This window comes from Ursus arctos, unplaced genomic scaffold (genome assembly GCF_023065955.2).
Source record: "Ursus arctos isolate Adak ecotype North America unplaced genomic scaffold, UrsArc2.0 scaffold_15, whole genome shotgun sequence".
Taxonomy (NCBI): domain Eukaryota; kingdom Metazoa; phylum Chordata; class Mammalia; order Carnivora; family Ursidae; genus Ursus; species Ursus arctos.
Genome location: NW_026622819.1, coordinates 7,656,610 through 7,668,654, shown reverse-complemented (window position 1 = coordinate 7,668,654; position 12,045 = coordinate 7,656,610). Strand labels below are relative to the sequence as shown.

General features: G+C 43.4%; 1 protein-coding gene across 1 annotated transcript in view; it reads left to right on the top strand.

Annotated features, from left to right (window-relative positions):
* The window catches only part of ATPSCKMT (ATP synthase c subunit lysine N-methyltransferase), a 401,787-nt gene that overhangs the window by 355,201 nt on the left and 34,541 nt on the right, over nucleotides 1-12,045 (top strand). The window contains exon 9 of the transcript XR_007191160.2: nucleotides 3,489-3,691. The gene's annotated coding sequence lies outside the window, so the exon portion shown is untranslated. The remainder of the gene's footprint in view (nucleotides 1-3,488; nucleotides 3,692-12,045) is intronic.

Here is a 12,045-nt window from a genome sequence, read left to right as displayed (position 1 = left end):
ACCCCTGTCAACGGCCTTTACTGGGCTCTAATTCTTCCTGATACCTGCGGTGGCCTGGAGACTTTTTTCCCTCCATGGATGAGAATGTTTTGCTTTTAAGTCAGTTGCTCTTCTATCTCACTCTAAAAGGAAGGTGGTTTTCTCAGCCTCTGAAACAGCAAGAATTGTTATTAGAGAATGTGATAAAGGTGCAAGCTTTGGGCCATGTTGTCTTCAAAGTCCCCTAAGGGCTAAAGGACCAGTCCCCGAGAATGCCTTCCTTGCCCTCGACACTTCTGACATGGGATTCTTTGTTATGGGGACCTGTCCGGGGCATTGCAGGCTCTGTTCGCAGCATTCCTGACCCCCACCCACTAGGTGCCAGTAGCCAACCCCCTAGTGGTGACAGCGGTGTCTCCCAGCATTGTCCCTGGGCGAGGGGGCTGGCTGGAAGCAGGCATTAAGGGCCAGGTGTGAGGCCCACTTGAAGACTGCTCTTCATCTAGCAGGGCTGGGGAGTGTGAGCCAGCCGAGCCTCTCCGGGCCCCGGGGGAGGATCGGGGTGCCCAAGGCTCCTAGAGAAGGCATCTATAAATGGAACCGTGTTAGCCCGTGACTGTGGCAACGTGAACTTTATTTAAAATACAGAGTCTGCCAAGAGGAGAGTCTTGTGAAGGGACACATGTTTAGGCTAGGGGGAGGTTGTTATGGGAAACAAGGGGATGAAAACATCACAGCCTGAAGGGGAAATAACTTTTCCTTTCACTGATCTGAAGTCAAATACTGTTCGAATCAAACACGGCCTCCCACCAGATGACAGAATCCGCCACCGAGCAAGGGCTGCCTGCTGTGCCCCAGGCAGAGGGACGCTTCCCTCTTTTGCAAAGAACGGATTTCTGCACACAGAGGGTTTTGTGTTTTTGAATGACACGTTTTTCAAGGACTTCTAGGCCACTCCCTTCTTTTGGTTGAGGAGCTCTAAATACTCCCCCAGAAGAGGGAGATTCGGGGCTTTTTATTTGTAGGGCAAACAACCCTCCTGGTTTTCAGGGTTTGAGAGGTGTCCCAGGATGCAGGGCTTGCAGCGCGAAACCCCACGGGTAGTCGCCTTGCTCAGAAGAGACAGCATGCTGCATCAAGTCCTACCCCCAAGCCTGGCTGGCCTTGTCTCCTTGAAGGGTCCCCTCCCTACCCCGAAGCTGCAGGTTCCTCTCAGGGAGGGTGGGTGTGGTGACACATCCCCGTGTCCCTGCGGGGGGCGGGCACATGGGTGGGCACATGGGTGGGTGTGAGCAGTGAGTCCCTACTGAAAAGCATTCCCGCTGTGCCTGGGGTGGGTCCTTCAATGAGGGAAGGCAGGTTATGCCTGAACCCCAAGAGCGGCCACATCTTCTAAGCCCTGGAGATGCCGTCCCAAGCCCTCCCAGGGCTCCTGCTTCCCAATCTTGGCCATGTACTTTCTCTCGAAGGACTAAGGCAGTGAAAGCTCGATGCTAGGGCACTAAGAACAGGGGCCATGGGTGTGTGGAGCCTACCTTGTGTACGTAGGGTTCTAAGCCCTTCTCATGTTAAAGAGCTTTTAGCTTTGAAGCCATTACTTTTCTCTCTAGCCCCAAGGGGGAGAAATCTCCTAGAAATGGAGTGGTCTTAGCTGTCACGTCCAAGGACACTTGACAATGATGTAAGTAAAACGCCGTGTCTTCAGGTTTCAAGTGGACATAGAGAAGAGCCAGAGTATAAACTGCTTTTGGTCACTGTGTAGAAAACACTGATTAGACACGCCAGTGGACGTGCTTTTAACAACCCAACTGCTAACAACACCGTTATTGCATTGTTCTTGAGTGTAACTTGGACGTTTGCAACCTAGATGCTAGCCTAGAAAAGACGTCTTCAGTGTGCAGGGGCTTTAAAATGAGCTGCAATATTGTGATCGTTCTTTCTCCCTTCAAAGGGCTATTGGAGAAAATAAAACAACCCTACTTTTATTTCAAAGCAAAATGTGACCCTTTCTGAATCTATTTGAGGTGTATAGTAATTTAGATTTAAAAAAATTTTAGTAAAGGTTTTGTGTCGGGAAAGACTACTTAGAATAACTTTTGTATAAATCAGTGCTCAGTTTTTAAAGTTGAAAGTCTATTTTTTAAATATTTGTTTGATTAACTCATAAGTTAAATGAACGAGTTTCACCTAAATAACCAACCAAACTTAGAAACCTACTTAGTTAAAGTCCCTCAAGCATCTTAAAACTCTATTCTCAAAATTTAGTATGTCTGAAGCACTTTGTATTCCTGTCAGGACAGACTTACAAACACAACAAGCAAATTCCTTCTAAGCGCTTGGCTCTTAGAAATGTAGAGGTGCCTAAATCAAGTTCTCTTAAACTAGCAAACCCTCTCTGACAACTTCATCAAATTCTCTTACTCCTTTCAAATGAAAACCACAGCCTACCATGGACTGAAAATTTCAAATCCTACCCCAGGGCTGATATGGCACATACTCTAATGTGCTGAAATCCTGTGTGTGTTTCTTATGATTTAAATGACACGTATTTTGTTTTCAATGGTGATCACATAGTTTATTCCTAAACTACACCGAAGTATTTGCACTGTGGGTTAGAGTTGCTTCATTATCTCTACACGTTTGATTCACGTTCCTGACGTCAAAGCGGCTCCGTCGTCCAGGGGGAGCCGATCAGCATCATCTCAGGCTCGGTTTGGGGATGTGGCTGAAGATCGAGGTTATGTTCCCAGGGTGTGGACCGAGACACAACATCTGGCCACGACAAGCGCTATGTGCTCGCAGGGTGATCAGATGTCTCCAAGCCTCGCTTTTCATGCGTCCTGATGATTTACGCTGTCTCCCTACCCAGTTTTTAAAAATAGCAGCCTAATTATTCACAACCTTTAATTCCCTGACTTAAATTGATGAGCCCCGGCTCCCCTTCAGGCTTGCATCTGGTTTCTCTTCTCTCTGATCACACGGTGCATCCGAGGCCCCAGAGCTGCTCGCCCCCGGATTGCAGGCTTGCCGACATCCCGGACTGAGAACCCAGCAGCGCGTCCACACCACAGCTGTATATACGGGATTTGGGCTCATGTTATTGCGTCTTCCGAGGGCCGTTTTACTTGCCTACTAGCCTCTTGCAAGCTCTGCCTCTCCTCCATCTGTCCTTAAGGTTTTCCCATTTGCAGTATTTGGTTTCCTTTGAAGTGATCAAAGCTGAGTTTTCTCTTTGTTACTTGAGTTGAAAGAACTACCTTTTCCTGATTATCCCTTCACACCGTAGATAGTATTGAGTTGTTTTGAAAACAAAGATTCCCTAACACGAATGCTTTATTCCCTTTTATCTTACTTACCTTATGTAACTCTTAATTTCTACAACGTAGCTCGAGACAGGTCTCGCCTCCCCTGAGCCCCTACCACTCCGCCGCCCCCCAAAACAAACCTACAAAGGAAAACAAGTGCTTTCATTCCTGTGATTAGCTCTACTTTCTCTTCTCTCTTTTCAGGATTTTCGCGTGCCGAGCGTGGTCCCCTGTGGAGTATCTTGCTCTCCTTCACGTTCCCCTGTAGACAGGACGGAGGACAGGGTGCTTGGTGAAGGGGCTCTCCGGCGTGTGCCGTCCCCACCAGCGCCGTGAGGACGTCTGAGCTGCTCGCTTTTAGCTCTGGGATCGTCTCTCACTTCCAAGAACATACAGTGGGATTGGAGGTAAAAATGGCTGTTTTTGGTCAGAATATCACTTGTTTAAAGATGAAAAGTGGAACTGGGGGGAGGAAGAAAGATCATAGAGGGACCTTCATCTTCTTACTTGCGGTGAATCCTATTTTTCATCTCGCAACGTAGAAGTCGAGATTCATGGACAGATGGGTTTTTTCACCGCACGTACCACTTTCCCCATGAGATGAATGATCGCTGCCACGCTTCCTCCCCCGTCATCGAGCAGGAGTAGTCATTTGGGAACGTTGCCGAGATGTAGTATTGACACCTGAGCAAAGAAATATGGGCGAGCCAACATTCATCCTCCCTTTTGAATTTTTTATCCTTTTGGATGAAATTTTGGATGAATTTTTTATCCTGTTGTCAGTGGCTTCAGTGCAAGTGATTTTTTCACTTCGAAAGTCTGGGTGATTGTTGCCAACATTTGTAACCCAACCCGAGATGGTTAGATATTTCAAAGGGAGAAGACATGAAGAAAAGCCACTTGTTCCAGTAATAATGCCATCCTCCCGGGTGTTTATATTGATGGGCGCCCAGATAGGACAGGTGGGTTCATTCTATGTCCATGACCTTGACAACCCAAGAAGCTTTGAAAAATGTCAGAAGTTCACCATCTCCTCAAAATTACTACTTGTGAATATGAGTCTTCATGAGTATATATGTGTATCTCCATATACACACACATATATGAAACTCTCTTCAATTGTACGGCTTTAACTGCCTGCAAAAGCGAGTATTACTATATATATATAGCTATATATAGATATATATATATCCTTCCTGCCCATATATATATATATTTATATATATATATATATACATATAGTAAAAAGTCCTTAAATGAATTCAGAGAAAAATGATAACAATACTAAAACAAATTACATTCCAAATATTCTGCCCACGGGTGGCAATATTTTTACTGCTTATTTTCTAATGTAATTTTAGGCTTCCCTTACATAGAACCATGTATGTCACCATAAGATGGAGGCATAATTTGAAAGTTGAAGAAGGCAAAGTAAATTCAGATAATATATCCTCTTGTAAGTTGGTTAAAGTGTGGAAATAAAAAAATCACCAAAACTACAACGAAAACCACAACCCTAGATGTACTTGAAAAATACTTTGTGGAACCCAAATTTAGTAAACCCCAGTGCCTCAAGGAATCCAATTTGAAACTCCTAATTTTGGCTTGTTTACCTACATTCAAATGATATAAGGTAAAAAGCAACCTCTTTTTTTTTTTTTTTTAAGATTTTTATTTAGAGAGCAGGAGCAGAGGGAGGGCAGAGGGAGAGGGACAAGCAGACTCCCCGCTGAAAGCAGAGCCTCCCTGGTGCGGGGCTCAATCCCAGGACCCCAAAATCAAGAGCTGAAATCAAGAGTCAGACACTTAACAGACTGAGCCACCCAGGAGCCCCAAGGCAGCCTCTTTTTAACATAAATAATCAGTAGCTCTTTAGAGAGATAAAATGAACTGAAAATCATTCTAAAAATGTGTGCAAAAATAACATGCCTCGTCTCTGTATGACGCCTTAGGAAGTTCCATTTCGTAAAGAGCATCTTTGTAAACCACAGAATCCCGGAAGTGTGGAGGGAAGACAGGTGGCAGTTACTACTTCTAAGCCCATTTAACAGAAGAGAGCACTGAGGCTTGGGGCACTTAGCCGGTTTATTTAGGGGTAAAGAAGAGGTGATCCGGGTCTTTGGACTGGAAGTTAGTATGGTTTCCTTGTATCAGGTGTGTGTGGGCTGTTTACACGTGAACTTGCAATCAAATTAAATCCAGAGTCATTATGCGACTCTGATCCTAATTCCCGTCAGCTCTAAACCCTATGCAACACATCGATCTCCTTCCTGCCCCTAATTTGGGAGCTACGTAGACAGGGTGCTCACAGGAGAGGACTCAGGTGCTCACAGGAGAGCTTGACAGCTCCGCTCCCAGCTCACACCCAGACCTTCCCTCCGGCCCCGCTGCTCCCAGCCCTCTGAATGGGAAGCCCCACCCACGCCGCACATCAGTCAAGTGTTTAAAAACCTTTGGTGCCCCAAACCAAATGAATCTCTGAGAACGAGGCCCAGGCTTCAGTATTTCTAAAAAAAAACTTCTCCGGGTGATTTTCACGTGTGGCCAGGCTTGAGATATCCAGTCTGTCCTTGTCACCACTCTGGTCTTGCTGAATGGGATAACCTCTGACACTCTTTCCTCTTGCCCCGTATGCTGGAGCTCCAGGATGCACGGAGGAGTGGGATGGTCTGCATGATCTGCGTGCATGCACGTGTGTGTGTGCGTGTGTGTGTGCACTCTGGTATGATGCACTTACCAGCTATGACACCGACGTCATTTAGAATACGACTTATCGTACTTAAATGGGCATGAGGAACATCTGCAGATTTTGTTAATGTTCCGAGTCAGTGGGTCTGGGCTGGGGCGGGCAACTTTGCGTTCCTAACCGCTCCCAGGGAGCATGAAGAGCTCCGAACCAGAGGCTGCACTTTGAGAAGCAAAGATGAAGAACGTTCAAGAACTGATCAGCCAATCTCATTTTACACACACATGCCCACAAATATCATCTATCATTGATTTTAATATACCTTTTTTTCACATTTCAACAAATGTGCAGTTGAAACGCATCTTCCAGACAATGATGTCTTTTGCTTGCTGTTGACCAGGAAACAGCCGACACCATTCCCATTGCCTGCGTGTGAGTAGACAGTCTGGCTGTCACATGGATGCTACTTCCATGAGTCACAAGTGTGTCGGTAGCTACATGACTGAGTTTAAGTGACACTTAAAAATCTCTCCAAAAATGACATATAATTTTGCATTTAAAGGAAAAGCTGTTAAATATGCAGAAAGGCACACCAACAGAGCAGTGGGGTATAAATGTGTTATTGGTAGAGCAAATACTGCTTTTTGGTAGAATGACCATATTCTCTATATTCTCTAATTTCTTTCAAAGTGGCCACCAAAGGCTTACTGACAGATTGCAATATTTGTTCAAAATATTCACTGCCCCTCCATTGGACCTCTCTCTCCCCGCAGGGCCCCTCCTTTCCGAGTCCTCCTGTGGGGGGAACATACTCCATGCCAGTCATGTCATGCTTGACCACGTGAGCACGAGTCACTAGCATGTGAGTAGACTGATACCTGTACTTCTGAGCAGAAGCCATGAGAGCCACCACGCTCTTCTGCTCTTTCTCTTTCCCTCTGACCTGAGGATGGTGGGCCTCTGATAGGGGCTGTTCCCTCAGCCTGGGCCCCGGGTGAGCATCTGGGGACCAGAGCCGCAGCCAACACGAAGCGCATTTAACACAAGTGAGAACGAAACCTTTGCTGTTTTAAGTCCCTGCAATTTAGGTGCTGTTTGTCAGCACAGCACAACTTACTGAAAGCTGACTGATACAAGGACCTAAGAAACGAAGTAGGTGAAAAGGCATTAGTACTGAGATCTGTGCAGAAGGATTGCCCGGCGCAGGGCAACCAACACAAGCAAGGACAGGAGACATGGCCGAATCCCTGAGGAAAGAAGAAAGGTGCTCTGAGTAAGGGGAGACTGGGGTGATCATGTATTGAGCAATACATGCTGTAGCTTCATTTACAGATTGTTTTTCTCAGTCATTTGAAAACTAAAAGCAGTGTTGTCTGGGGATCATGACACAGTCACTGGTTCCAGCCCGGGCGCCATGTTGTGTTTGCTGTGTGGGGACCCGTCCTGTTCACATGCTCCTCACTTGTGACCATGTCTCAAGCATTTCGATTTAAAGTCTGTCAAAGGATTTGTTCATTTCAAGGCTATTTAATGAAGAAAAGGACCACGGGTAGGTGTACCATCCAAATAAGGAATATATCATAACTTTTTTTAAAGCAAAAGTCAAACTCTTCCTGAAAGGGACAATCTGAGGCCTTCCTGGTTGCCTTACTTTGAAAATTACTTTGTATCAGAGGCCCCAGAAGAGGCTTTCCTGGCTCATGTGTCCATGCTCTTTTCTTCTTTGAATGGCAACTCCTTTTTTTTTTTAAGTTATTTATTTTATTTTTTAAAATTTGTGTATTTATTTATTTATTTATTTATTTATTTATTTATTTATTTATATTAAGTGTTTTTGAAGTTTTTTTTTTAAATTCCAGTTAACATACAGTGTAATATTAGTTTCAGGTATACAGTAGAGTGATTCGACAGTTCTATACGTTACCCAGTGCTCGTCACGCAAAGTGCACTCCTTGATCCCCAAGACCTATTTCACCCATCACCCGACCTCCCTCCCCTCTGGGGCAAACCATCAATTTGCTCTCTCTACTTAAGAGCCTTTTTCTTGGTTTGTCTCTCTCTCTCTTTATTTCCCTTTACTCCTTTGTTTTGTTTCTTAAATTCCACATATGAGTGAAACCACATGGTCTTTGTCTTTCTCTGACTTATATCACTTAGCATTATACTTTTTTTTATTATGTTATGTTAGTCACCATACAGTACATCATTAGTTTTTGATGTAGTGTTCCATGATTCATTGTTTGCGTATGATACCCAGTGCTCCATGTAATATGTGCCCTCCTTAATTCCCATCACCTGGCTAGCCCATCCCCCCACCCACCTCCCCTCTGAAACCCTCAGATTGTTTCCTGGAGTCCATAGTCTCTCATGGTTCATTCCCCCTTCTCTTTACCCCCCCTTCATTCTTCCCTTCCTTCTCCTACTGATCTCCCTGCTATTTCTTATGTTCCATAAATGAGTGAAACCGTATGATAATTGTCTCTCTCTGCTTGACTTATTTCACTTAGCACAATCTCCTCCAGTTCCATCCATGTTGATGATAATGTTGGGTGTTCGTTCTTTCTTATGCCTGAGTAATATTCCATTGTATATATGGACCACATCTTCTTTATCTATTAGTCTGTTGAAGGGCATCTCGGCTCCTTCCACAGTTTGGCTATTGTGGACATTGCTGCTATGAACATTGGGGTGCATATGGCCCTTCTCTTCCCTGCGTCCATATCTTTGGGATAAATACCCAATAGTGCGATTGCTGGGTCATAGGGTAGCTCTGTTTTTAACTTTTTAAGGGACCTCCACACTGTTTTCCAGAGTGGCTGCACCAACTTGTATTCCCACCAACAATGTAGGAGGGATCCCCTTTCTCCACATCCTCTTCAACATTTGTTGTTTCCTGCCTTGTCAATTTTTGCCATTCTAACTGGTGTAAGGTGGTATCTCAATGTGGTTTTGATTTGACTCTCTAGCTCTATCCATTTTGTTGCAAATGACAAGATTTCATTCTTTTTTATGGCTGAGTAATATTCCATTGTATATATACCACATCTTCTTTATCCATTCATCTATTGATGGACCTTCAGGCTGGTTCCATAATTTGGCTATTGTAAATAATGCTACAGTAAACATCAGGTACATGCATCCCTTTGAGTTAGTGTTTTTGTATTTTGGGAGGTAAATACCAGTAGTGCAATTACTGGCTCACAGGGTAGTTCTATTTTTAACTTTTGGAGGAGCCTGAATACTGTTTTCCACAGTGGCTGCACCAGTCTGCACTGCCTCCAACAGTGAACGAGGGTTCCTTTTTCTCCACATCCTCACCAACACTTGTTGTTTCTTGTGTTGTTGAATTTAGTCTTCCTGATGTGACCTCATATTTTACTGTAGTTTTGATTTGCATTTCCCTGATGATGAGTGATTGAACATCTTTTCTTGTATCTGCTGGCCATCTGCGTGTCTTCTTTGGGAAAATGTCTGTTCAAGACATGAACAATAAACATTTTTTTTAAAAGCCATTTTTATGTGGATTATTTGCTTTTTGGGTGTCGCGTTGTAAAAGTTCTTTATTTTTAGTTAGTATTTGGATACTAACACTTTCTCAGATATGTCATTTGCAGATATCTTCTTCCATTCCCTAGGTTGTTTTTAGTTTTGTTAATTGTCTCCTTCACTGTGCAGAAGCTTTTTATTTTGATGAAGTCCTGATAGTTCATTTTTGCTTTTATTTTCCTTGCCTCGGTAGGCAGATCTAGAAAGAAGTTGCTATGGCTGTTGTCACAAAAGTTACTGTCTGCATTCTCTTCTAGGATTTTTATGGTTTCAGGCTTCAGATTTAGGTATTTAATTCATTTTAATTTGTTTTTGTGCGTGCTGTATGAAAGTGGTCTAGTTTCATTCTTTTGCATGTTGCTGTACAATTTTCCCAAGACCATTTGCTGAAGAGATAGTCTTTTTCTCATCGGATATTCTTGCCTTCTTTGTTGAAGATTAATTCACCATGTAATTGTGGGTTTATTTCTGGATTTTTTATTCTGTTCCCTTGATCTATGAATCTGTTTTTGTGACAGTACCATACTGTCTTGATGGCTGCAGCTTTGTAATAGAGTTTGAAGTCCGGAATTGTGATGCCTTCAGTTTTTCTTTTTCAAGATTGCTTTGGCTATTTGGGGTCTTTCATGGTTGCACACAAATTTTGGGATGTTTGTTCTAGTTTTGTGAAAATGCTATCGGTATTTTGATAGGGATTGCATTAAATGTGTAGGTTGCTTTGGGTAGTGTAGATATTTTAATAATATTTGTTCTTCCAATCCATGAGCATGGATGTGTTTCCATTTCTTTGTGTCATCTTCAATTTCTTTCATCAGTGTTTTGTAGTTTTCAGAGTACAGGTCTTTCACCACTTTGGTTAAATTTATTCTTAGATATTGTATTATTTTTGGTGTGATTATAAATGGGATTGTTTTCTTAATTTCTTTTCCTGCTGCTTTCTTGTTGGTGTATAGAAATGCAACAGATTTCTGTACATTGATCTTGTATCCTGTGACTTTACTGAATTCATTGATCAGTTCTAGCTGCTTTTTGGTGGAGTCCTTAGGGTTTTCTGAGAGCTTTTCCCCTAAGGTCGGGAATAAGACAGGGATGTCCACACTCACTGTTTTACTCAATATAGTACTGGTAGTCCTAGCCACAGCAATCAGAGAAGAAAAAGAAATAAAAGACTTCCAAATCGGTAAGGAAGGAGTCAAACTCTCACCCTGTGCAGATGACATGATACTATACCTGGATGGCAACTCTTTGAAGATGGCGGATGCATTATGGAGGGTGGGGAAAGTTAGGCAAGAGGGTACCGTCTAGAAACTTGTTTTTGTTCTTTTTACTTTAGAGCAGAAGGGAAAAGGTAGTATCGTTATGAAATCATGATACATATAAGACATTGAGATTTAGGGTACACAGGTATGTATATAAATGCACGTGTTGTCCACACGTGGCCCTTGTGTATGGGTTGGGGAGGCAATCATTAATGAGACCACACTTCCATTTTTCTTTTCCTCTTTATTTTGTCTCTATTTGGTGAAGAAAACTTACCAAAAAAAGTTATTCTAGTTTTAGAACACAAAATATTTTTGTTTTTTACTTACAATTTCCACTCTGTATTCTTCTCTAAAATACCCCAATAGCTCTGAGTGACGAATGATGTTCAGCTGAAATTAAGGCACTGCTAGACAAGACTCGCATTTCCTTCCGAGATGGAAGGCAAGACAAAGAGAACTATGATGACGTTTCCTTTTGGTTTCCATCTCCTCCTTTATTCCTTTTTTTTTTTTTTAAAAGAGACGAAGATCTTAATAGAAGTGCTTCTCTCACATACCTGTTGGAAACTCTTTAAATTCTAAGAACTGACTCTGGAGAATTTTTAGGTCAAAGATAAGGGTCGGCCAGACTCGGCGAGCGACAACAAACTAACTGGCTGCCAGCCCAGATTACTTGGTGGCTTTGAGCCATATTAGGGATGCAGAGCAGGAGCAACTGGACATGGACCATTTGTACAGCTCGGACTTGATTTGCCCAAGTTGATACAACCAGTCATCCTTACGCTGCCTACAGGGTGAAGAGTCAAATGAAATTCTGAAAATCAGCTGGTGTGTTTGGACAGGACAAGTAGCCAATCTCGATTGTGCAGGCAGAGGACCTCAGTTTCTGTCCCCACCTTTAGATTGGACATATGTATGCCCATCCGTGTGATTCTTCAGCAAGAACCACTGTGCTCTCTGGTCGTAGTTCCTTTGCAATACGAAGAGGCTGGACTAGATGATCTCTCAGCTCCCTTTGAATGCTGACCACCCCACAGTTCTACTCCCTCCTCAGCTGGCGTGGCTGTCTACAGCCCTCAGCAGGCTTGCCAATGCTTGGTACAGCAGAATCGCCTGGATGGTACCCCCAATAAACTTGACAGTGTACATAAAGCATCTGTCATCCAGGCACTCTTGGTCGAATTGCTGTCATCCTGCAAAGTCTAATTCAGAGGGACACACGATTGCAAGAAACCATGGACGAGAACTCCATCTTTAACAGTATATG